Here is a 24417-nt window from a genome sequence, read left to right as displayed (position 1 = left end):
CCCCATCCTTCTGAGTTATATGAGCCAATAAATCTCCTTCTTGGATTAAGCTATTTTGAGTTGGGTTTCTCTTCAAGCTATTGCAACTTTCAGTGCCTCAGTTTCCTCCTCTGTAAAATGGAGGTAATATTACCTATGTCATAGGACTCTAGTAAGAATTAAAGGAGATTTTTTGATACAGATAGATATAGATACAGATATGTACACACAATGTGTAGTACTGTGTCTGGCACATAGAAAGCACTCAATAAATGTTAGTTATTATTATAATAATTATTATCATCATCATTATCATTATCATTAAACTCCTGGGCTTAAGTCCAAAACCATCAATCTGAGCCTACACACCCTGTTGCTAGTAGAGGGACAGCTGTACTTTCCATCAGCTTATTCTCCAAATGCTCAGGATTTGGCAGTTGCTGGTAAAGCATTTTAATGTGGCTCAGTGTTTTCATTTCTGTCATTTTGTTGTACCTGCCCCCTGAGGTGGCTGAAGCAGAGAAATCCCAGAGAAGAAATAAATAAAACAAGAAGCCGTGGTAAAGCCCCTTCGTTATTCTTCTAAGTTCAAGCTGTTTTTTAGGTATCTTTTGGTAAGCAAGAGAAGACTTGGAACCCAGTGGATCAAAGCATAGGTTGTGGCCCCTGGAGGTGACAGATTATGTGGGGCTGGGGCCAGCACATGACAGGGACAATATGGGGAGGCTTGGCAGACAGCAATCAGGGCAACAATGCATTCTGGAAACAATAGTTTTCAAATTCATATAACAGCATGAAGATCACCCATCAATTAGAGCCATAGATATTCAGAAGCCAGCTTAGAAAACTAAAGATTATTTTTAACTACACATACCAGACAGCCGGGCTGTCTCCTCTGGCAGCTCTGTCAATCTCAGCACATTTGAGTTAGAGTCATGGAAGGTGACAGCAGGGGAAATGGTGGACCAGGACAGCGTTCCTCCTGGGAGTGCAACAATCGAAGAAAAACCTTTAGGCTGGGCAGACCCACCCACGAACCACACCAACACGGCAGATAAGAAGCCCCTTTCTGGAAAAAAATTTAAAAGCCCCTTTCTGTTATCAGTGTTTTTCCAGGCCTTGAACCTGTTCCTGTTCTTGATTAATGAAAAAATCTTTTAAGTTCCTGATCCTTTGGTTGAGTCTCTTGCTTTCTGCCCTGCTCCTGTTTTTGTTGTTTGTTTGTTTGTTTGTTTGTTTGTTTGTTGCAATTTAAAGATGAAATGCAGCATCTCTACTTTGACCGTTAGTGGTCTCAAGGCTGGTCCTGCATCTCCAGTTAGTCTGCCTTGGATAACACCCTACCTGGCTGGAACTTCATCATGTACAGGTATTTCCTGACCCTCTTCCCACCTTCCTACCAAGGGGATACTGGATAGCTTTTCTATTCTTCCTCCTTCTTCCCCAGAATTTCTGATTCAGTAGGGCTGGGGTGAAGACATAGCATCTAAGTTTTCACAAATATCTTAGGTGATCTGGTGTAGGTAGTCTATGGATCATGCATTCAGACACACTGCTTCACAGCTTCCATGAACCTTCTGTTCCTTATCTCCAATATTTGTATAAGGAATATTTTCTCTTTAGACAAGGACTTTTAGGTCATACAAAGGAAGTAATTCAGCTTGCAGAGATTTGGGGAATTTATTAACTCCATGAAGCCAAGAGGCCACAGAAGAATAAGTGATATGACATCTCAAGTTCATCGACGAAGAGACTTTACAAAGATTCCATAGATAAGATTTTGCCACAATCTTTTCCACTTCTTCCCTCTTCAGTCTCCTGTGTCCCGTACAAACCCCAATCCCACAGTGAAAAGTAAGAGAAAAAAATCCGATGGTTTCCTTTCTGGCCCTTGTGTTCTTTCAGGTTCCTCATAATGGATAGCATCACTAACCTTGCCTTCAATTCCAGAGGTTTTTGCCACTCTAAATACTATCACTATGCTTAAAAGACCCTCAAGTTACCTATATGCTATACGTCAGATAGGACAGCTTGGATTCTAGCATGGCCACAATACACTCAAGATGAAGGAAGGTTACATTGTAGTAGATTTGGTATGGAACAAAAAAGATAAGAAAGTCACCATGTAAACAAGAGGTAATTCAAGGCCATTTCATCTTGAAGGTGAGATCCTTGCTTTAGACACAGAAGGAAGGGAGAATGGTAGTATTCTGCCTGTTAGCATGCTTTAGTCCATCTCTGTTTGATGTTCAGACCTTTATGTCATTGCAATTCTGTAGCATTAGGTCTCTGTGACTTATAATACTCGACTATCATGTTTGATTCTCACAACATTTGACATAGTGTAATTAATTAATCAATTTGCAAATATTCATTAAGCTATGACTGTGTGCCAAGTACTCTGCTAAGTCTTTGATATGTACAAAAGCGATTACATCAGACAAGATCCTTGTCCCCCTGGAGCCTACAGTCTAGGGGCTCATTTCTCACAGGAAAATCAAAGATAAGGGAAGATTAGTGACCTGACCAGAGTTGCAAAACAAGTAGTGGCAAAGTCACAACTGGAAGCCAAGACCCCCATTCTTTTTTCTCTCTTTTTCTGGGTTACTTTCTTAGTTACTGGGATCATGGTTTCTTATCTTGATATCTTGAGATGCAAGTACAGAGACAAGGGCTTTTTGAATGGCTTCTCCTGCAATAGAGTTATGAGATCCTGACCCCTGGCCCCGTTCAACCCTCACTCCTCTGAATTAGAGTCACTGGTGCTTTCTATGTGAAGTTCGAATTCCTCCAAACTTTTTTTTTTAAAGATTTTATTTATTTATTTGACAGAGACAGAGACAGCCAGCGAGAGAGGGAACACAAGCAGGGGGAGTGGGAGAGGAAGAAGCAGGCTCATAGCAGAGGAGCCTGATGTGGGGCTCGATCCCAGAACGCCGGGATCACGCCCTGAGCCGAAGGCAGACGCTTAACCGCTGAGCCACCCAGGCGTCCCTGAATTCCTCCAAACTTTTAAGCCTATCATTCAGGTCATGCATTTTCCTCCATCTGCAGTCTCAGCCCATTGGCCAATGGGGTCTGGAATTAGTCTTACTTCTGAAGACCCAGATATGACATACTTGGAACCTTAGATTCCTGAATTCTCAGCAAAATGAGCTTCCCATTGCCTTCCCTTCCTTTTTCTTTCTTTTCTATCCTTCTACCCTCAACCCTGCCATGCTGGTACTATTTGGATGACTGGGCTTCTGCCTGGGGGACCTGCAGAGGGCTGTAGTTCTCTGTGGGAGTTCAAGCACTGCCCTAATTTCAGCTTATTTGGTTGGGGTCTTAACACCCTACTTCATTCTTGGAAGTTCTTTTTCCAGGATGGGGAGAAAGGATACTAAGTCCTTCTGACCTGACTTTTGTGGTAAAAAGACAAATTATCTGAAGCCAGGAAGCCTGATTTCACTTGGATTCCTTCTGCTGCAACCTAATCTACAGAATGGGAAGCCTTGGTGCCTGTGCTAGCTAAACCACAGGTGAGCGTGGACTGCTCATTTTGCATCCCGCCATGTGGTTATGCCAGGGCGCATTCAGGGATTCAGCTTCCCCGCGTGGTCCCTGCCTTTTCACACTTCGGCCTGCTCCTCACCAGACATGTGGCTTGTAGTCCCAGCTCACTGTATGGCTGAGCCTGCCTGAATGAGATCCAAGATGGATTTTCCCTGACCCATTCATCCTCTTTTGCCTTGTGATCAAGTGCGTATGTGTCCTCTGAGGGAGAAGAATGAAACCATCTAGCTTATACTATGATCACTCCTAGAGCCACATTGCCCTTGTTACAATGGTCATTTCCAGCTGAGCCACTCCAAGCTGATGTGCGCACATCAGCAGAAATATTTGTAGGAGTTAAACCACCCAATGTAGATAAAACTCTTTGCATGGTGTCTGAGATACAGGGAACGATCAATTAGCAATTTGTTTAGTGTTGACCCTGGGATCTCAAGTGGAACTAAGCTTGTGGGAGTACAGTTCAGGAGCCTGGAAGAGAAGTTAGCCTGACAACATCTGGCTAGGAATGGAGTGAAGGAGCAAGGGATTCCAACGGATAATCTTCTCTTCCATATTCAGTTTATTACTATGCTTAAAACTTCTGTGGGACTTCCTGCAAGTCTAAGCACTCACTTATCTAGTTCCCACAAATGTGTCCCCTCTAGCTTTCACAGGCAGGTTCGGAAGATCCCTAAAATGAAACATATCTTCCTTTTGCCTGAAGTATCTTCCATCTGTCCCAAATAGTAGGAGTCATAGTCACTGTAAAGTGAGAGTCAGCAGAAACAAAAATAAGGGGTGTGCATGGACCAGCATAGTAAAGAGAACAAGATTCTGGAGTCAGATGGTTTTGTTTTTAAATCATTTTTAAATGCCCTTTACTAGCTATGTGATCTTCAGCAAGTTACTTCACCTCTCAAAGCCTCAGTTTCTGCATCTTTCAAGTTTGAGATGCTTGACCCAGTATCTAGAAGGCACTAAACATCGACAGGTGTCAACTATTATACTATCCTGTTGGTAGGGGACTCCAAAAGTCAAGCCGAATCCCTGAATGCACCCTGGGATAACCACATGGCTGGATGCAAAAAACTATTGTCTAGAGAAGGAAATAAACTTCAGGAAGAGAGGAACAAAGTTAGTGTGTATGTTTTGTGGGGGAGGGGGGGCTGATAGTGGTAAAGAATTAGTTCCACTAATGCTGTCTAGTACACCTCTAAGATGGCCCCCAGTGATACCCATCTCCTGGTATCCATACTTTTGTGTAATCCCCTCCCCTTGAGACTAGTGACATACTTCTAGCAAATAAAATTCAGCAGCAGTGATGGAGCACTTTGAGATTAGGTTATAAAAAGACTGTGGCTTGCACCTTAGATGGACCTTCTCCTGCTCTCTCTCTTAGCTTACTTGTGTTGGAGGATGCAAGCTGCCATGTGTAAATAGTCTTATGGAGAGGTCCATGTAGCATGGCAAGGAATTAACATCCTCAGTCCAACAAGCATGTGAGTGAGCTTGGAATTGAATCCTTTGGTTCCAGTTGAGCCTTCAGATGAGGGCACACCCCTGGCCAACAGCTTGGGAGTAAGTAACCTCATGAGAGAACTTGAACCAGAGGCACCCAGCTAAGAGACATGCAGATTCCTAGCCAATGGGGACTGTGAGATAACAAATGTTTTAAACTGCTAAACTTTGGGGATAATCTGTTATAAAGATAGATAATATAGCATCTTTGCCACCTGGGCTTTTAATAGAGTTCTCTTCTGCCTTGAGGCTTCTCCAAGGATCCACTCAGCCTGGTGATAATTAGAACTGGGAGACTGGAGTGTGTTGAGGGCACCAGAGTTGCAAGAGAGTGCCTGGAGCAGCAGGAAGTAATTTCATTGTGATCTCATCCCTCAAAGATTGGCTGTGGAGGAGCCCAGAGGCTGGAGAATAAAGCCTCTCTGTGGTACAAGTCCAGCTGGGCTGGGCAAGGCCTTAGGGCCAAGCCTGGGCTGCAAGTTTTAAAGACTGTGGAGTTCCCCTTGGCAAGGTTGGGGCTCCCAGCAGGTCACAAGGGACAGGATCAAAAATGAGAGGGATTTTAGGCCGCACTACAGAGATTGGAAGCACTGCCATTAGCGTTCAAAGGACCAGGCTCTGCTACTTACTAGCTGTGTGACCTTGAACAAGTTATTTAACCACTCTGAACTAAATATTTAAAATAGAGATTATAATGGTATCCACTTTGAAGTTTTATTTTGAAGATTAAATGGGATAATGTAGGTAAACTTTGAGCAGAATGCACATGAATAGTTGATATTGCTATCATTCCTGGAAGGAGACCAAACTGGAGGTCCTGTCTCGAGCACTTATGCTGGGGTCTAGGCAAGTGGTAGGGACCAGCAGGGTCTTCCAAAGCAGGGTTGTGGAGGGCGATTTGATAAGCTACTCCCTGAAAAACAAAGGCATGAATAAAAGGTCACTGGAGATACCAAGAGACCACCTCAAAAGGGAATTGAGACTTAAAGATAATTCATATGAAAAAGTCCTGTGGTCTATTGAACATGGGATAAGTTTCCAGGTATAGCTCAACCCTCACATGACCTAAGAAGCTCATATAGACAGCTTATTCTAGGAAATCAATGAGCAAAAATAGGCAAAGGTTTTCATCTAGAAGTCATGACTCATGGTTCTCCAGAGAATTCATGCAGGAACAAAACCCGGGAGAGTGAAATCACACCTCATTGATGTCAGCAATTTTACACGGAGAAAAAAGTATCAGTCTAATGAGCTGGAAAACCAGATAATATTAGAAGAGATGTGGCATTTCAGAAAGGATGCTAAAGTATTTGTAGAAAAGATGGCAGAAACTCCATAATAATAAAGGATAGACATGATGGATCATGCTTGGGTGTAAAGATTTAAAAGGATGAGTAAACTGAGTAATAAGAACATATAGGACCACTCCCCAAAGTGCACAAGGGTTATGTTTGTGAGTCTGCTGCATTTTGAAAATTAGACAAGTGTTGAAGTTGCATATGTGAATTTAATGTCATTCTGAAGACTAAATATTGTATGCAAGGCCCTACAGAGTGCTGGGCATAACAACGTCCATATATGATCAGGCCCTAAAGTGTTTGAAGCATTAGTAGGTAGGAGCAGCAAAAGTGCTCATTTGCAAGTTACAAATCATCATTTTCCGTATCTGGATTTAGAGACCTTAATTCAACTTTGGGGAAGATTGCTTTTTAAGAAAAATCTCAGGGGGCGCCTGGGTGGCACAGAGGTTAAGCGTCTGCCTTCGGCTCAGGGCGTGATCCCGGCGTTATGGGATCGAGCCCCACATCAGGCTCCTCCGCTATGAGCGTGCTTCTTCCTCTCCCACTCCCCCTGCTTGTGTTCCCTCTCTCGCTGGCTGTCTCTATCCTGTCGAATAAATAAATAAAATCTTAAAAAAAAAAGAGAGAAAAATCTCAGAATAGCCCTTTAATTATGTAAAACACTGTACTTACTCATTGTTCTTGAAGGAAATAGTGACATCGTTGTTAAACCGATGGTAGATATTGATAAGTGAATTACAACCCTATAAAGCTACCATTTATTGAACACTTACGATGAGATCATAAGGACCACTTGGGAAGCTCATTAAACATACAGATTCTGAGCCGCTCTCTGGAAATCCAATTCAGTAGGCCTGGGGAAAAGCCCTGAACTAATCGGCAGGCTAAGCATTCCTCAAATGATGCTGTGGCTTCCGGCCACAACCCCAGTCCTGAAGACCCTGGATTGCAGACAAAACAGCTCGCTCAAGGTCACGCAGCTAGCAAGTGGTGGAGCTGGGGGCAGAACCCAAGTCTGTCTGATGCTTGCTCTACTTTAGCATGAAAACCCCTGCACCGTGGGGGAACGTGGTGCCCTCCTGGATTGAAAAAGCATGGAGCTTCTAGAAAGACCAAGCCTCCGGACCACCTGGGGTAGGCCACAGGCATCTGTGTTAGGAAGACTGGGGCTAAGGTGTTCCAGTCTGTGAGTACCTAGGCCCAGGCCTAGCCTGAGGAAGACAAGCCACCCATGCCACTGTCTTCCTCATCCCACTGCAGGCTCCAGAACCTTCTGATTGACCTGATTACTACTACAAAGAAGCTGCCATCCCAGACCAGCCAGAGGACTTCACATTCCCCAGCTCCCCTTCTCCTTCTACCAAGAAAGGAGAGCATGCAAAGTGTTGGATGACTTGGTTTCAGTTCTGTCTCCAGCCAGTGACTTGCTACAGTCTCAGTTACTTATTTTGGCCTCGACTTCCTTCTCTTTCCCTATGCGTGGAGCAGAGATGCCCCTCGAACAAACATGACTTAAACTTTTTGACATGTGTTTTATTTCCACGTTCCCAGAACCTCGTGTGGTGCCTGGAGTGCAGGGTCGGCATCCAGCGAAGGTTTGCTGACTGCGTGAAGGAATGAATCAGTGACCATCCAGGTTGTGGGGGAGACTCATAGGCACCTGCAGCTCTGCCCCCCGAGGCATCCCCCTTTCTGGTCTTAAAAAAGTCCCTTACTCTGTACCTGATGTCATTAGCCAGGACAACGGAGGTAACTTTGGCACAGATGTCTTCTGCGTAAGGAAAGCCCATTGTGTGAAAACTTACAGTTATGGCAATAATAAATTATGGTGATGGTGGTTCTTTTAAACAGACATCTGTGAGGAAAGATAAGCAAGATCTCACCATAAAGGCCTTACAATTGTGGGTAGAGCCTGGGAAAGGCTGTTAAGAATACAAACAATGAATGGCTATCACAAAAGACAGAAAGTTGTTTCTTGTGGTCACGATTATGCTTTAAAAACCCCCACCTAACATTTGGTGTGTCTTCCTTTGCATGTCTCTTTCTTGTAGAGATTGTAATGCATATATGTTTTGAATCTTGTTTTTTAAAATTCTGTATAACATAAACATTTCCCTATGTTGTTACAAACTCTTTGTAAATATCAGGCTTAGTGGTTGAATAATACTCCATTTTATGGATGTGCCATATTTATTTAACCTTTCCCCTCTTGTTTATCATTTAACTTCCAATTTCTTCCCTATGATAGGTAAGTGATTCTGCAAAGAAGATCTTTGTGCATTAAACCTGTTTCATATTTAGGATTCTTTCCCATAGATGGGTGATCAAGGGTCAAAGGCTTGATCTCCGAGAAGGATATTTCTTGAGATTCTTGAAAATATGTCATTGCTAATTTGGGGGATTCTCTCATTTTTCTTGAGAACCCAGGCTCTGGATTCAGACACACTGTACGCAAACCCTTGCTCAGGCACTTACCTGTATGACCTTGGGCACCTTGGCCGAGCTTTCCCATAAGTCTGAGTTTCTTAGGTATAAATTAGGGGTGATTGAATCCTCCACATGGGGCTGTTGTGAAGACAGAATCAATATACGCACAGCTCAGTGCTTGGCCAAGAGTGTGCTCCATAAATATTAGCTGCGATTAATTCGTCTAGCTGATTATCAACAAGGATGGACCTTTTGACTTCTGTTTGTCGTCTGTTTATATTTGCGCATGTGCATGCTTATGTGCGTATAAATTAAGATATATTATTTTAAAGCCCAAAAAACTAAACCATAAAGGACTTGAAAAGAGCATATTTCTCAGGCAACCCACTGCACAGACGGCTCTTTCTTGGGGCTCATGTCGCCCAGAGAAAAGGAGCCACTACTGCCCTATATTTTCTACACGGCCTCCTCCTTTTTTGCTAGTTTTATGGTCTATCATTTCCTGTCATTTTTCTCTTTAAGTGATTCCTTTAAGACTAACTCCATTCCTAAGTATGATGTTTATTAGCTCGCGGGATCCTGCGGGAACATACCGCCAACTGTGTAACAAATGCAGATGAAAGACTGGATTTGATTTCCAGGAATCTGTGGTACCACCGACCCCTCTACAAGCACATTTCTCTGTTAGAGCGAGAACTCTCAGGGCCAGAAGCGGAGCGGGGCTCTGGGCAGCTCTCAGCCTGGTGGGAACGCAGAAGCCGCCGCGGCAGCTCCCCCTCCCATTGACAGTGTCTATAAATCCATTTCCTGTCTTGTAATTATGTTTCATGTAGTAATTAGCTCCTTCATATCAATGAAGCCAAATTTCCATGTGTAATGGAGTGAAGCCTGAGTGTATGAGACAAATTGAAACGCAGCTTTGGGAGGTGGGGGCCTCCGAGAGCTCCCTAGGGGGTAGGGGGGACCGTCCTCTGTCTGCAAGTCCTACTGTGCGCCAGGCTCTGCGCCGGGCCCTTTGCACACCCTACTTCATATAATCCTCACTCTGGTCTCTTTTCTGCAGGACCTTCACCTTTTGTTTTCAGCGTCAGAGGGCAGCTCCTTCCTTTCTGGAATCTCAGCCGTGCCACAGGCCCTTCGCAGCCCAGAGGCAGGTGCATGCATGGAGCCAGCAGCGGGGTGGGACAGAGGCCCTGGAAGGCACTTCAGGGTCCCAGGAGCTCAGAGCCCCTCACAGGGACCCCGCTGGGGGGGGGGATGTTTGGGGCATCTCTGTAAGCCCTTGGGAGGACAAGGCAGGGAGACACAAGGCTGGGGGTCGGGTCAGGCAGGGTGGGGGGTACTGCTCTTGGCCTTGAGGAGGGGACTGGGTCTCAGTAACAAAGCCGGTCCCTTCACCTCACCCTCTTCCGTTATCCTCTGCTTTCCTTTTCCTCTCCCCTCTTCTTACGTGTCTCCTCCCCATAACCAGACAGTGTTTGGGGGAATCCATAATCCTTTTGTTTGAAAAAGAATTTGCGTGGGAGGGGAGGGTGGGCATAAATTCTGAGGCTAAGAAAAGGGTAGGAAGGGACATTGGATTAGCCTTGAATCCTTGAGCAAGCTTCTTAGGTCCTGCTGAGCCCCTTAGATTCCTGGCCTCTAAAATGGGGTGATAATCGCTGTGTTGCACACTCCACTGGAACTGGGGAGTAGGTATACTATGCCCCATTTTGATTCAAGCCTGTGCTGGTTTTTCAGTGACATATCTGGGGAACCCCGTATTAATGCATGTTTATTAGTATGTGCACACCCCCGACAACTGAGTATGTATTTTTGGTTTTTATTTATTTCCTGTACTCCAGATTTTTATTTAAATTCCAGCGAGTTAAGATACATGTATAATGTTAGTTTTAGGTGTAGAATTTAGTGATTCAGGGGCGCCTGGGTGGCCCAGCCGTTAAGTGTCTGCCTTCGGCTCAGGTCGTGATCCCAGGGTCCTGGAATTGAGCCCCGCATCGGGCTCCCTGCTCAGCAGGAAGCCTGCTTCTCCTCTCCCACTCCCCCTGCTTGTGTTCCCTCTCTCGCTGCCTCTCTCCCTCTGTCAAATAAATAAATAAAATCTTAAAAAAAAAAAAAAAGAATGTAGTGATTCATCCCTTGCATACAACACCCGGTGCTCATCACAAGTGCCCTCCTTAATCCCCATTACGTATTTCCCCATCCCCCCCCACCCCCGCCCACCTCCCATCCAGCAACCCTCAGTTTGTTCCCTATACTTAAGAGTCTGTTTCGTGGTTTACATCTCTTCCCCCCACCCCACGTTCATTTGTTTTATTTCAGTATTTCTGTGTTTCAGAAATTTAAAACCACCACATATAACAAAAACTAGTTACTACTTATTAACCACCTGCTCTGTGCCAGACCCTATTAGGCTCTGTACAAATTCTCTTATTTAATCCTCAAAACCCTATGGGAAGGTATTGTTAGCCCCACTTGACAGATGAGAAAGCCAAGACCCCAGGTTAAGATCATCTCCCAAGGTCATGGATCTATGTACGTGTTGGAGCTGAAACAGGCCTGGGTTCTGAGTCCTTAGTCTCAATCATTATGCTGCTCCTAAGAATCTGGGCTTTTCCATAGCCAGACATTTTTGGACTCAGAGGGAGGATATTTCCAAATACCATTTTCCCCGGTCTGACTCCCACCTTCCAGTCCCACTGTGGCTCTGGTTCAAAGTGATCTAATGCTTGAAATGAAGAAGGCGTTGGGAATGCGCCTTGACTTTCATTTCCACAAAGACCTTGGGTGTTTCTCCAGCCCCCTTCCCACCGCGCAGGGGAGAAAGAACCTTAGCCAAAGCTTCAGGCTCGGGACAGGGGTGCTGGGGGCTTGGCCGGGTGATAGCCTTTCCACACCCGGCCGCCCGCTGATGGGATGCCGCTGCCTCTCTCTCATACTGCCTTGTGAAAACACTGTGTCCCCTCTGCCTTCTCTTTTACCTGCCTCTCCCTTCTCGACCAGGTGCCCTCTTTTTCTCATTATACAGACTTCTGGAAAGGTTCATGACAAGTCCAGCTTCTGTGCCAGGCAGGGAGACCCCTTCTCCATCTTTGCCAGCTCAAAAAGCGAGCTGGCAGTTAGCTGAAAGGGAGGAGCGAGAGCTTGGGCTCTAGAGCCATGGGTTCAAGTCTTAGCTCGGCCACATTGCTGTGTACCTCGACCTCTCAGGGTCTTCAGCTTCCTCCTCTTTTTTTTTTTTTTTTTTTTAAGAGGGGTCGAAGAACACCTATGCTGTAAGGCTGTTGCTGGAGTTAAACGAGTGCGCGTGAAGGATCGGGGACGGTGCCGATGCATACGAGGTGCTCAGAGCTCTCATTTCTACCCCAAGTCAGACACTTCACAAAGCACTTTACACACGTGATTCTCATTTCGATCACGCTGCAACCCTATGAAACGGTTGTCATTATTATCCCCATTTTACAGATAAGGCAACTGGGGCTCACGGATGCTAGGGTCACCCAGCAGGTAGTGAGAGAGCTGGGATTCAACCAGGACCGCCTGATTTCCAAGCTCATGCCCTTAACCTCCTCACTGCACTGTCCCTCAAAGGCCTCCTCATGAAAAAAAGTCCCCAATGGCTTCCTCATCCTCTTTCCGGTGCTCCCCATGGGAAACCCTGTAGTCCAAGAGTGGCTGCAGCTGGCTCATGTCATGCGAGGAGAGGTGGGAGCAGTGCGATGCCAGTGACCTTGGGGTGAGCTGGACCCTGTGATTGCCAGGGTCCCCTCCAGCATTAATGCTGGGGATACTGTCGCCAAACTGACTTGTAAGGAGTTTTTTTCTTGGGGGGTGGTGGTCTGGCAGAGTCAAGATGTGATTTGAAGGATCTCAAGAGCTGAGAACAGACAGGGCAAAAATAAACTTTCGCATTAATCCATTATCCTAATGATCGTCCTAAAGATAAGCTTGATCAGATATGAGCATTGCTGGGATTGATTTGCCTAAAATAAGAATCTCATTTGCATTTTTCTGATTTTTCCCTACTTCATTTAGCCACATCAAGACAGCTGCAGCTCTCACCAAGGACAGACATTTGAAATAGATGGATATCGCCTACATGTATTTATGGGGCACAGGATCCTTCCCACCCACCTGTGCGTGTTGTAATCTCTTTGACAGAGGAGAGGAGGACAGTTTAGGGAAATTCAAAGTGACAGCTTCGACTTGCTCATGGAGGGTCAGCATTTTCAAGTTACCTTTGATCACATTTTTAACTTACGTAGAAAATATATCTCTGTGGACTAAAGAGTATGCGTGGGTAAAGTGGATTGGAAAAGGTCCTAATAGTCTCAAGTCTGAGTTAGAAGATGTAATATCACACGTATTTTTGCATTAACTATTCACATCAACCCTGAGAGGTAGCTAGGGCAGGCATTTCTATTCCCATTTTGCAGATGAGAAAACTGAGGCCCAGTGAGGTTAAGGTATATGATTTAGGTTATGTGTTTTGTCAATAAAGACAAACCTCAACTCCCAACCCTGGGTCTCAAACCTTGTGACGTCCAGGCCAGGGTTCTCTGCCGTTGGAACCAGTGGTCTGCGAGCAGCTCTGGGAAGAACCACTTCTCTCAGAGAGTAAGACTTGGTCCTGGTCGTATAGACAAGACTACACCTTTCATCCATTTGACCTTCAGTGATCACAAGGCCATTGAAAGGATCGGCGTGCAGATGATGAATGCCTGCACGGTCTTCCTGGCAAAGTCGACCATGGATAATAAAGATCCATGAGGCCATAGCATCCAAGCTTCAGACTGATCCCATTCCCGTCTTCAACCTGGGACCCTCTTGAACTTGACTGAACGTGATTAACTTTTGGCTTGGAGAGTACACGGACTGTGGAATCAAGTCGGCAGGGGTTGAGTCCTAGCCTTGCCATTTATGTCAGCTGAAGTTCAGAACGTGCTCTCTGTGCAGAATTTCATTTGTTGCATTATTTAATTTAGGATATTATTTCCTTTAACCCCACAACACTGCCAGACGAAGATTCTAATGTTATCGTCCCCATCCCATCGACGGAAGACAGGCTCATAGAGTTAGAGGCTGAGTAACTTGCTCGAGCTAGACAGGTAATTCTGATTCCAAATCTTATATTTTTTTAAAAAAATTTAACTTAAAAGCATAGGTAATGCATTCACTTGACTCAAAACTCAACAGAAGCAAGGCGCCTGGCTGGTTCATTCGGTAGAGCACGCGACTTATCTCGGGGTCATGAGTTCAAGCCCTACATTGTGGGTAGAGCTCACTTAAATAAATAAATTAACTAATTAATTAAAAAATAGTCTTATGTTAAAAAACATTCAAAAGATGCAGAAAAGAAAACTGAAAAGTCTCCTTCCTGCCTGGTCCTCCAGCCAGAGTCGACCTTCCTGGAAGCAACTGATTTTACCAGCTGTGTGTGTTTCTTCCAGAGACTTATTACACACATAAAAGCAAAGAGGCAAGTCTATTGTTTCTGCTTTTTTTTTCTTTTGCTGCATCGTTTTTAATTGAAGAGTTATTGTTAAATTTCTATATATAAGACAAGAGTACAGTATTGATTTTGGCAATTTTTATACAAAAGTAGTATTTTTAGTTAAACATGCTATATTCTTTCAAGTTTCCTGCCTTTGCTCCTGCTTTTCCTTCAATTCAAAATGTGTGAGTCCTCGCACCCCTCATCTGGCAAGCTGCTGGGCATCTTTTGGGCTGTAGCACAGATGTCTTCTCCTCTTGAGAAATCTTCCTCAACTACCCCCCCCCCCGGCTTACGGCTATTCATTTCCTTCTTCATAGCCTTACATTTTTCAGACTATACTGTAATTATTTTTAAGCTGATTTTATTAGCAAATAGTCTGACAGTTCCCAAGAAGATATTCATTCATTCAATAAATACACATCTGTGTGTGTATGTGTATATATATATATACGTATATATATATATAATTTTTTGTGAGGGTCTGCTCTTTTTACTTTAAGTGGCAGCTATATTAAATATACTACTCTGCTTCTTGCTTTCTAAAAACTTTTTGAAAAAGATTTTATTTATTCATTTGACAGAAAAGGAGAGAGAGGGCACAAGCAGGCAAAGAGGCAGGCAAAGGGAGAGGGAGAAGCAGGCTCCTTGCTGAGCAGGGAGCCCGATGCGGCACTCGATCCCAGGACCCTGGGATCATGACCTGAGCTGAAGGCAGACGCTTAACCCACTGAGCCACCCAGCCGCCCTAAAAACTTTTTATCATAGAAAAAAATCACACATGTACAAAAGTAGAGAAAATAGTGTGAACCCCTATATAGCCATCAGCCCCCTTTCACAGTTACCACACATGGCCAGTCTTATTTTATTGACAACCCCAGCCCTACCCCCGACTAGTTTTTAAAAGATTTATTTATTTACTTTAGAGAGAGAGCGAGCGAGAGCATGAGCAGGGTGAGGGACAGAGGGAGAGAGAGGATCCTTGAGCAGACTCCCCGCTGAGCACTGAGTGGACTCGGGGCTCGATCCCAGGACACTGAGACCATGACCTGAGCTGAAACCAAGAGTCAGCTGCTTAACTGACTGAGCCACCCAGGTCCCCACCCCCACCCCTGATTATTTTAAAGCCAATCCCCGGCATCCTATAATTTCATCTATAAATAATTACACAAATATCGCTGAAAAAATGACTTAAGTATTGTTAGGCTCCTGTTGGTGGGCATTTAGGTCATTCCAAACCTTGCGCTATTGAATAACCTTGTTGATATGTCACTTTGTGCATGTGGAATTTCTGTGGGAAAGGATATGTGTATCTGAAATTTCAAAAAATTATTGCTGGCTTGTCCTTCACAGAGGTGGTACCCAAGTAATCAACGCTTCCATCCGCCATGCGGATGAGAACTCTTTCCCGGCACCCTCCTCAGAAGCACCATCCCCTCTGACCATGCTATTCCCTTTCCCTGGAATGTCCTGTCTCACCTCGTCCATCTGGTGAACTCCTATTCTTTCAGGCTCAGCTTAAACCCCACCCAAGCCAGATTTTGGGTTGGTGCTCTCTCAGCGCTCCCAGAGGCCCTTTTCATAGCACACATCACCCTTCCCCCGGGGTCCTCTTTGCTGCTCATCTCTGTCCTCCACTGCTTGGTGAGGTCCTTATGGGTGTAGCCTGGGGCGCACAGTAGGTGGTCTACACAAATTGGTCTGTAATCTCTGGGTCCTGCCTGATGGGAGTTCAGGAATTTCTGCTGTTTCCTTGGATGGAACAAACCCAGAGTCGTGGGTGCATCACCTACTTTTGTCACCCACTGGTGCCCAAGTATTGGAGCCCAGCAAAGCCCCAAGCTCCATGTTGCCCAGCCCCAGAAGCCTGCAGCAGATGGCACCGCATCACTGAGGCTGGGAGGTCTGATTACCCTAGACCTGCACATTGTTTACGGATTCTGACCTTGCAAATGGCTTTCTATTTAATCTGGGCTGGAAGACCTTGATTTTTGTTGTTTTAAAATCTAGGCTCTCTTCCCACCCCAGAAATGAAACTGTCATCCTCCAAATTATTATTATCTGGATGGGCAGGAGCAGAATCAGGCCCCACAAAAGCAAGTGAGGCGGGGCAGGTGGGAGTAATCCCATGGGCCCGAGGGGGGGGGAGGGTGTAGCAGATGGCTCCCCAGGCAAGCCTCGAAAGCCAGGATTAAAAAGTAATTTTCAGCATGCTGAAAATGGGACTGCAGATTTGGGTCACCACGATTAACTCTCTCCCAGCTGCAGGCCAGAGCCCTGGAGTCAAAAGGAGGTGCCCTGTCTAGGAGAGATGCTAGGTGAGAACCCCTTGATTTCTCCTCCCGAGGCTTCATGGAGAGCATTGTCTGGGCCTCTTCTGGAGGAGGAAACTCAGGCCCTCGGGGTCAGCCTCTTCCTAGATACAAGGCTTCTACTTCCTCTCTAAATGTGGACTCTTGTCAGAGGGAAGTCCTTCCAAGGCTGTGGGAAGCACTGTGCCTCAAGAGATCAAGTTCTTATCAGAGACCAAAAGTGGCATCTCATCCAGTTACCAAAAGTACCTCAGGCATTTGCCCCGCAGAAGGTGAAAAAAGCTGCCTTGTGGATTACGCTCTGTGCTAGAGTTGCCATCGGTAACTGTCCCTGTACCTGCCCCACCCCGACCGTAATTCCTTTATCTTAAAATGCAGTGCGTTAAAGTCTTTTCCCTGAGGAATGATATTCCACCCCCCACCACTACACTCTTGAACTGCAGAACTGCTGTTAATGGGGTTTCCCTTTTCTCTTTGTTTACCAGGAAGCTCAGAGCCAAGTTCCAAAAAACTAATTGCATGGTCTCCATGAATGCATTTTACTTTTCCACGTATCTTGTTATTCTAGTCTGATTTACATAGTCCATTGGTTCTGATTTTGTTTCCCTCTATATATTGCATTATATTGCTGAATGTATGTCCCATGTGTCATATCACATCCTTTGTGCAACTAGGTAGAATATAAATAATTAAATGCAGAAATAAGCCACACTTTCATTCATTAATGCAACTTTTGCAATACGTACCAGTTAGATGCTTGATACCGTAGTAGGTGAGTGGGTGATACAAATAAAATACAGTTAAGCCTTTATTATATCCAGGTACAATGCCTAGGACCTTTTATGTCATCTATTTTAATTTACATCTAACAACAATCTGAAGACATAAATAATTGAGTTGGAATATATAAAGCACTTAGCCCCGTGCCTGGTACAGTAAGTACTAAATAAGTGGTAGCTATTCTCTTATTAGATATCATTATTCTCATTTCAAAAGAGGAAACTGTAGAGCTGAAAGGTTAAATTCATTGTTGTGAGAGTTTGATGAAAATAATGAACCAAGGGCCTGGCAGAGGGTAGGCAGAGCAAGCATTTGACGACATCTTTCCCACCATCCAGAATCCACTCCCCTTGCTTTCAGGGAGAGTTCCTCTATTTCTCTTTTCAACACTCTTACTCCCTACTGCATTTGTAGTTCCTGTGCTCTGGGACGGGCTTCATCCCCGCCTCCTGGGGAGGAGCATGTGACCCAAGCATGGCCAATCAGTGCTCTGAGTTTACCTCCCCACAGTCATTGGCTCAGGGAGGAGCATGTGACCCAAGCATGGCCAATCAGTGCTCTGAGTTTACCTCCCCACAGTCATTGGCTCAGGGAGGAGCATGTGACCCAAGCATGGCCAATCAGTGCTCTGAGTTTACCTCCCCACAGAGTCATTGGCTCAGAGGTACAGCATGTGCCATGCGCCCAGTCCAAGTGACTCCGCGGGCTCCTGTGGGCGTTATTGAGAAGAGATGTATTCTCGATTCTGCTGGGCGTAAGCCCGACCGTATGGTATGTGTGAACTGGAGGTTGGGCAGTTATTTTCCTCCTTTGAGTAAAGAGCCTGTTCGATAATGGAGCCCACAAGAGAATGCGGACTCCAGAGACGGAGAGAGTGAATGTGGGTCCAGAAGATACTCCCCTGGGTCCAGCCACGTCTGAAGCCAACGAGATCTGTTCCAGGATTAGTGGGATCGCCAGTAAATTACCTTTCTTGCTTAATCCTGTTTAAGTTGGGATTCCACCACTTGAAACTAGGCCTTCAGTAAATTTTTGTTATTTACTTTTTCTCCATTTGATGGCTTGCCCAGTGTCACAGCTAATAAGTAGCAACAGAAATATTTGAACCCAGTTCTGACCCCAAAGCTCACGTACATCATGTTCCCTGCTTATAGGAACTTGCATTGTATTGGGGTGCCGGACCGACCCAAACGAAACGGGGTGATGAGCCAAGATAGGGAGGGCTTGGCCTTTGTGTAAAAGCTGTGGGCATCGTGCTTCTGGAGCACCCTTACCCAGCACTCTCCTTCCCAGAATCTGTAAATGGTCTGGGAGAAGCACAAACGCTGATTCACAGACATGCCAGCTGGCTCTGCGTGTTTCTATGCAAGGAGCTGCTGCTTCCCCTGCTTATTTAAAGGAGAATGCTTGCCTCGAGCAGAGACTAGGTGAAACAGACACATCCACAACACTGGGCTCTGACTCACCATGTGACTCCTTCGCTTGAGTCATCTCTCTCCTGAGACGGGCTTTCTTGTCTGCAAAATGAAGCTTGACAAATGAGGTACAAATGAGATCCCCTAAGTCGTGGCACTGGAAGGTTGCTGCTGGGTCGTCCCACCTGAGTAACTGTAGGACTAGGCCTCCCTTCTCTAGCATATCTGGGAGTCCTCGAGGGCGTGGGGGAACAAGTCCATCCAGTCTGACATCATCTGCACAGCTCTGGAAAGACCCTCTGCTCCCGGCAGAGCTCAAGGCCTTATGTTGCACAATAGTCCCCACTGCCCAGAATGCCCTGTTTCTGTGGCACTGCCCGCCTCTGGACTCCCCCCTTAGTGTGCTGCCACGTTTCCCCCTACCTGGGAGGAAGGAAGCTCCCTTCCCCAGTCCTGTTCTCCCGGAAAGACTCGCCAGGGAGTTGTCTGCCGTGTGTCATGGTAAACCTGTAGGGAAAGACAACTACTGGAAGGCTGGGTGTGGCCCTGGTTCTGTGAGTTTTGTTACTTTTAGGGCATCTGCCTGTGATGGGAAATGCACCAAGCTATGCGTATGAGGATGAAAGCACCGGGGTCCCCACGCAAGGACAATTTCAACAAAGATGAAAGATACTATTGTTACAGGCAGCACATTCAAAAGAAATAAGCCTGGTGAAACGATTCTGTAAGGGAGCTGCTCACCCCGTTTTGCTTACTCTGGGCACCAGAATCATGACCTTAATGTTTATCAGCGAGGGCCCACCCCATTCGGGAATCAAAGATGATCAAAAGATGGTGCTGGTAAATGTTAAAAAAACAGCTCTCCAGGAAAAAATGTTTATTATCAACTTTACATAATTTATATATAAGTTTATTATAAAATTTTGGGGCGCCTGGGTGGCACAGTGGTTAAGCATCTGCCTTCGGCTCAGGGTGTGATCTCGGCGTTATGGGATCGAGCCCCACATCGGGCTCTTCCGCTATGAGCCTGCTTCTTCCTCTCCCACTCCCCCTGCTTGTGTTCCCTCTCTTGCTGGCTGTCTCTATCTCTGTCGAATAAATAAATAAAATCTTAAAAAAAAATTAAATAAATAAAATTTTATTAATTTTATAGATAGAAAAGGAACGTAGCACACCATTTTCAAATAACAAGATGTACAATGCAGTATTGTCAGTTCCATATACGCCATTGATTCTCACGATGCTTGGTCTTTGTTGAACTCCTGCGTCCATAGCCAAACTATGGTTGCAATTCAACCATGATTTGACAAAATCAGACTATGAATAAATGCTTGATTACTACCCTATTCAGCAAAGAAGGTGCTCACGTCACTAAATAAGTGAGTATAATTCCAGTGTGAGTATGGGTTGATATTTTCATTTCTGTTAAGGAGTCAGACAGAAGAGAAACAACAAAGATGTCTATTGGACCTTCTTTTGTTCACTAATGACATAGTGACTTCTTCACTGAATCAGGTAGTCGTTTCTGAGCTCTGGGAGAATATTTCCTGAATTTTCTGTGCCAGTCACAATATAAGAATTATAGATACAACATGCATTTAAATCAAATCTGCATTATTGACATTTCTCCATCATTTTCTTAAGTCCATGCAATCCACAATTTCCGTGATGTAAATACTCCCACCATGGCTGATTTCAGTCTACCTCCTGGAAGTCACGGAAGGTGGATTTGGAAGGAGATGCAAGATAGCACAATATTATTTGTAGTATTTCTACCATACAGACTAGACACAAATAACCTCAAGAGCATAGATAATAATGAAATGTAGTAAAATAATTGGAAAATGAGGAGCTCTGAGTATTTATTACCTTTGTTTTTAACAGAATTTATTCCATTATTTATATAATATACTTATATATACTTATACTTATCCAGCACTCCACAGCCAAAGATAATATCAAACCACAGCCCCGGCTCGAACCACATTTGGTAAAGAAAACTAGATCAGTGGCTCAGAATATTAATACCTGATGAATTTTTAAGGCCACTTCCTTTTCCCTAAGTGATATCATTAGCCATGCAGGTGAGGAAATAATTCAGGGCCGCTGCACAACTTCTAGGCTAATGCTTCTCAGAGTGTGGTCCCCAGCATCAGCATAACCCCAAACATTTTTGGAAATGCAAATTTTGGGGTCCATTGCCAACCTATTGAATCAGGGCCCTGAAATCTCTCTCCCATGTTTCTAATGTGTATTCAAGGTGTTTCTGACATGTGCTCAAGTTCCCTCTTCTCTAGGGACTAATAGTTTGAATTGTACTGCTCTTTTGGGTGTCCCACATGGTTCTCACCCCTTGCTGTGGGTGATGGGGTGTCCGCCTTTTTTTCCCCAACTGAAAACCACTCAGATGGTGTCCCTCCCGTCCTACTCCCCTGAAGGAGGGAGGAGAAGAACAATCATCAATGACAAAGCGCAGCTGCAGAAGCCACGCCCAGAGCCAGCTTCCCACTCGGGAGGGGACACTGCGTCTCCTCTTCCTGATTTTGGGTGCTCTACATGTTCAGAGAAACTTCTCTAGTAACGAACTATAGAAATGATCCCCGAAAGTATTTGGTGTGTCAGCTTTTAAATTCAGAATCGTTGTTAGCGTTTTCAGGCGTGCTCAACATGCAGTGGTTAGGAAATGAGTTCTCATTGGTTGGTTCCCATGCAAGGGTTCACCTCCGTCCAATATACTTTGCAAAATGGTACTGTGGGACAGGTGCTTCTCTAGCCTCTGTGGCCCAGGGCTCAGTGCTGACATGATCTCTGGGGGATCGGTATTGTCCTGCACGATGAACACAGCAGGGTAGTTTAAATTGCTTTTAATCTATGTTAACTATACTGAAATTAAAATAAAAAAATTAAATACATGGCTTTTAGTCAGGAGAGGGGCTTCCTGCTTTGATTGGGAGTTCAGTGTAGATGTTGCATTTGTTCTGTCCTATGACTCTGATATAAAGTTAAACATTTTTTGTTTCCTGTAAATTAGCTCAAACAGAAATCCTGGCTCAAATGGGCTTGAACAATAAGTAATTTTATTATTTTTCATAACTGAAGTCCATGGGCTCCAGGGATGGTTGGTTTAGAGACTCAGCATCAGCATCAAAGACCTTTCTTTTCATCTTTTTGCTATGCTAACCTCTATACTGGTTCATCCTTAGGTTGTTAGCAAAATGGCTGCAGTGGTTCCAGCCATCACAATCAGAGAGTACAGAGTCCAAAGCAGGGGTTCTTTTCTGAGCTCCATGGATAAACTCAGGGACCCATGAACCTGAGTGGGAAAAATAATCACATCACCAATATCTAACTAAAATTTTTTATTTCCTTCGAGTACAAATGTAGGTAACAAACTACAGTAGTAGGGCAACGTCGGTTTGCCACCAATAGAAATCACATGTATTTTTAAGTAACATTATAATTGTAAATATATCTTGAATATACTTTATGCTTGGTTCCACTTTGAAATTATAGCAGTTATTAGACCCACCACTAGATCTTGATATTGAATGGGTAAATAAAGTATTGTATAAATTATTATATCATAAATATGTGGTTTTAATATTTCAGTAGTTGTGTTACATTATAATTTGCATGGAGTTTATTTGATGTATTTAAAAATATCATTCTTTTTTTTTTTTAAGATTTTATTTATTTATTTGACAGAGAGATAGCCAGTGAGAGAGGGAACACAAGCAGGGGGAGTAGGAGAGGAAGAAGCAGGCTCCCAGCGGAGGAGCCCGATGTGGGGATCCATCCCAGAATGCCGGGACCACGCCCTGAGCCGAAGGCAGACGCTCAATGACTGAGCCACCCAGGTGCCCCTAAAAATATCATTCTAAGAAGGGGTCCATAGAATTCACCCGACTGCCAAAGGGACCCTGACACCAAATATATATCCAACGTGGAGGAAGAAGCAAGGACGACTCGCACCTCTTGTTTCTTTCAAGAAACATCATATCTCATTGGCCAGAACTGGGTCACATGACATTCTGGAGTCAGTTCTTGTGAAAGGAAGTGCAGTTACTCTTGGACCAATCAGATGCAGTCAGCTTTCCCTCAGGCTTGGGGCTTCTTGGGAGAGTGAATACGGAACAACGTGGGGCTCTACTAGGGAAGAGGAAAGGAAAGATGAGTGCTGTGGGTCGGGAGTTGCTCAGAGATCTGCCTCACTTTGTGCCGCATACCAGAGGGATAAGAAACAGCAACAACAAAACAGCATGATTTTAGGTGAACCATTGGGAAGACTAGGGAGGCAAGATGGGCTTTTTACCTCTCTAGCAAGTTTTCCAGAAGATGTTATGCGTGAGTTGAGTCTTAGAGAATAGAACGGACTTAGCCAGGAGAAAGATGGAAACTTGGTCCAGAATGCGGAAACAGTACGTGCAAAGGCTAGAGGCATGGAAAGGCATGGTGTGTTCTGAGAACCCCAATAGTTTAATATTTGTTAAGAGAAGGGGTACAAGAAGGGAAGCTGGAGAGGGGGTCTGGACACAAACGTGAAGGGTTTTAGGTACCAAGATCAGGGTTTGAATTTTGTCCTGGTGAACGCAAGTAGTTTCTGAGTTTTTGGTTTTGTTTTTTGTTTTTTTTAAGATTTTATTTATTTATTTGAGAGAGAGTGTGATCGAGAGAGAGGGCACAAGCCCGAGGGGTGGGGTTGGGGAGAGACAGAGGGAAAGCAGACTCCCTGCTGAGCAAGGAGCTTGATGCCAGCTTGATCCCTGGGATCATGACCTGAGCCGAAGGCAGAAACTTAACCAACGGAACCACCCAGGCGCCCTGAGTTGATGGGGGGTTTTAAGCAGAGCAGTGACATAATATATTTTGGTTTTGATCTAGAAGCTCATCCAGGCTCTAGTGCGGAGAACAGAGAGAAGGGAGCAAGCCTGGAGGCAGGGAGACTGCGTAGGAACCTGTTGTTAAACCAGGGGAAGAGATGGTCTGAACAAAGGCGGTAGTGGTAGGCTGGAGAAGAAAGAATAGCCCTGAAAGGACTTAGGAGACTGGGTGGATCTGGCACGGGGATAGTGGTGAGGGAAATGGGTAAGTCCCAGAGGATTGCCATGTTGGTGACTTGAACCAGGGGTGGATGGTGGAGCCGTTCCCTGAATAGGAAGCAGGAGAAAATGCAGTTGGGGAGGTGGAGGAGAGGTCAGAGTAGACATCATTGGTTCAGAATTGGACAGATTGTGATATAATTTTGGCTCCTTCTGGTCTTGGCATTCCCATTTCTTGAATTTTCCCTGAAAGCTCAGAACCTTTACAACTTTTCCACGAGAACCATGAGGCTGGGTCTGAGGGCTGCAGGATCTCTGTGGAAATAGGAAGATGTGATGGAGAAGGGATGACACGCAGTGATATAATCTTTGGTCCACTGCTCCAGATACGCACTAAAACAATAAAACCACTAATTCTGTCTCCTGGTATACCAGGAAATGGAAGCTTTGCAGGAAAACCGAGTTGTATTATAATTACAGGCTTTTAAATAAGTATCTCGGGTGATATTTAGCACCGAACAATGAAGTGTTGAAGACCTCATTGTGTTTTGTCCTGTTCATAGAGTGAAATCAGACTCAGCAGAATTCAGGGACTTTTAAATAGATTTGGAAAGTGAC

General features: G+C 44.8%; 1 non-coding gene across 1 annotated transcript; it reads right to left on the bottom strand.

The window, feature by feature from the left end:
• Positions 1-21158: 21158 nt before the first annotated feature.
• LOC113269203 (small nucleolar RNA U3) lies at positions 21159-21376 on the bottom strand. Its single transcript, XR_003321367.1, has one exon. It is a non-coding gene; the product is annotated as a small nucleolar RNA U3 (small nucleolar RNA).
• Between the last annotated feature and the right edge of the window lie 3041 nt (positions 21377-24417).

This window comes from Ursus arctos, unplaced genomic scaffold (genome assembly GCF_023065955.2).
Source record: "Ursus arctos isolate Adak ecotype North America unplaced genomic scaffold, UrsArc2.0 scaffold_24, whole genome shotgun sequence".
Taxonomy (NCBI): Eukaryota; Metazoa; Chordata; class Mammalia; order Carnivora; family Ursidae; genus Ursus; species Ursus arctos.
Note: the sequence above shows the minus strand (reverse complement) of the source record. Positions and strands in the feature narration are given on the sequence as shown.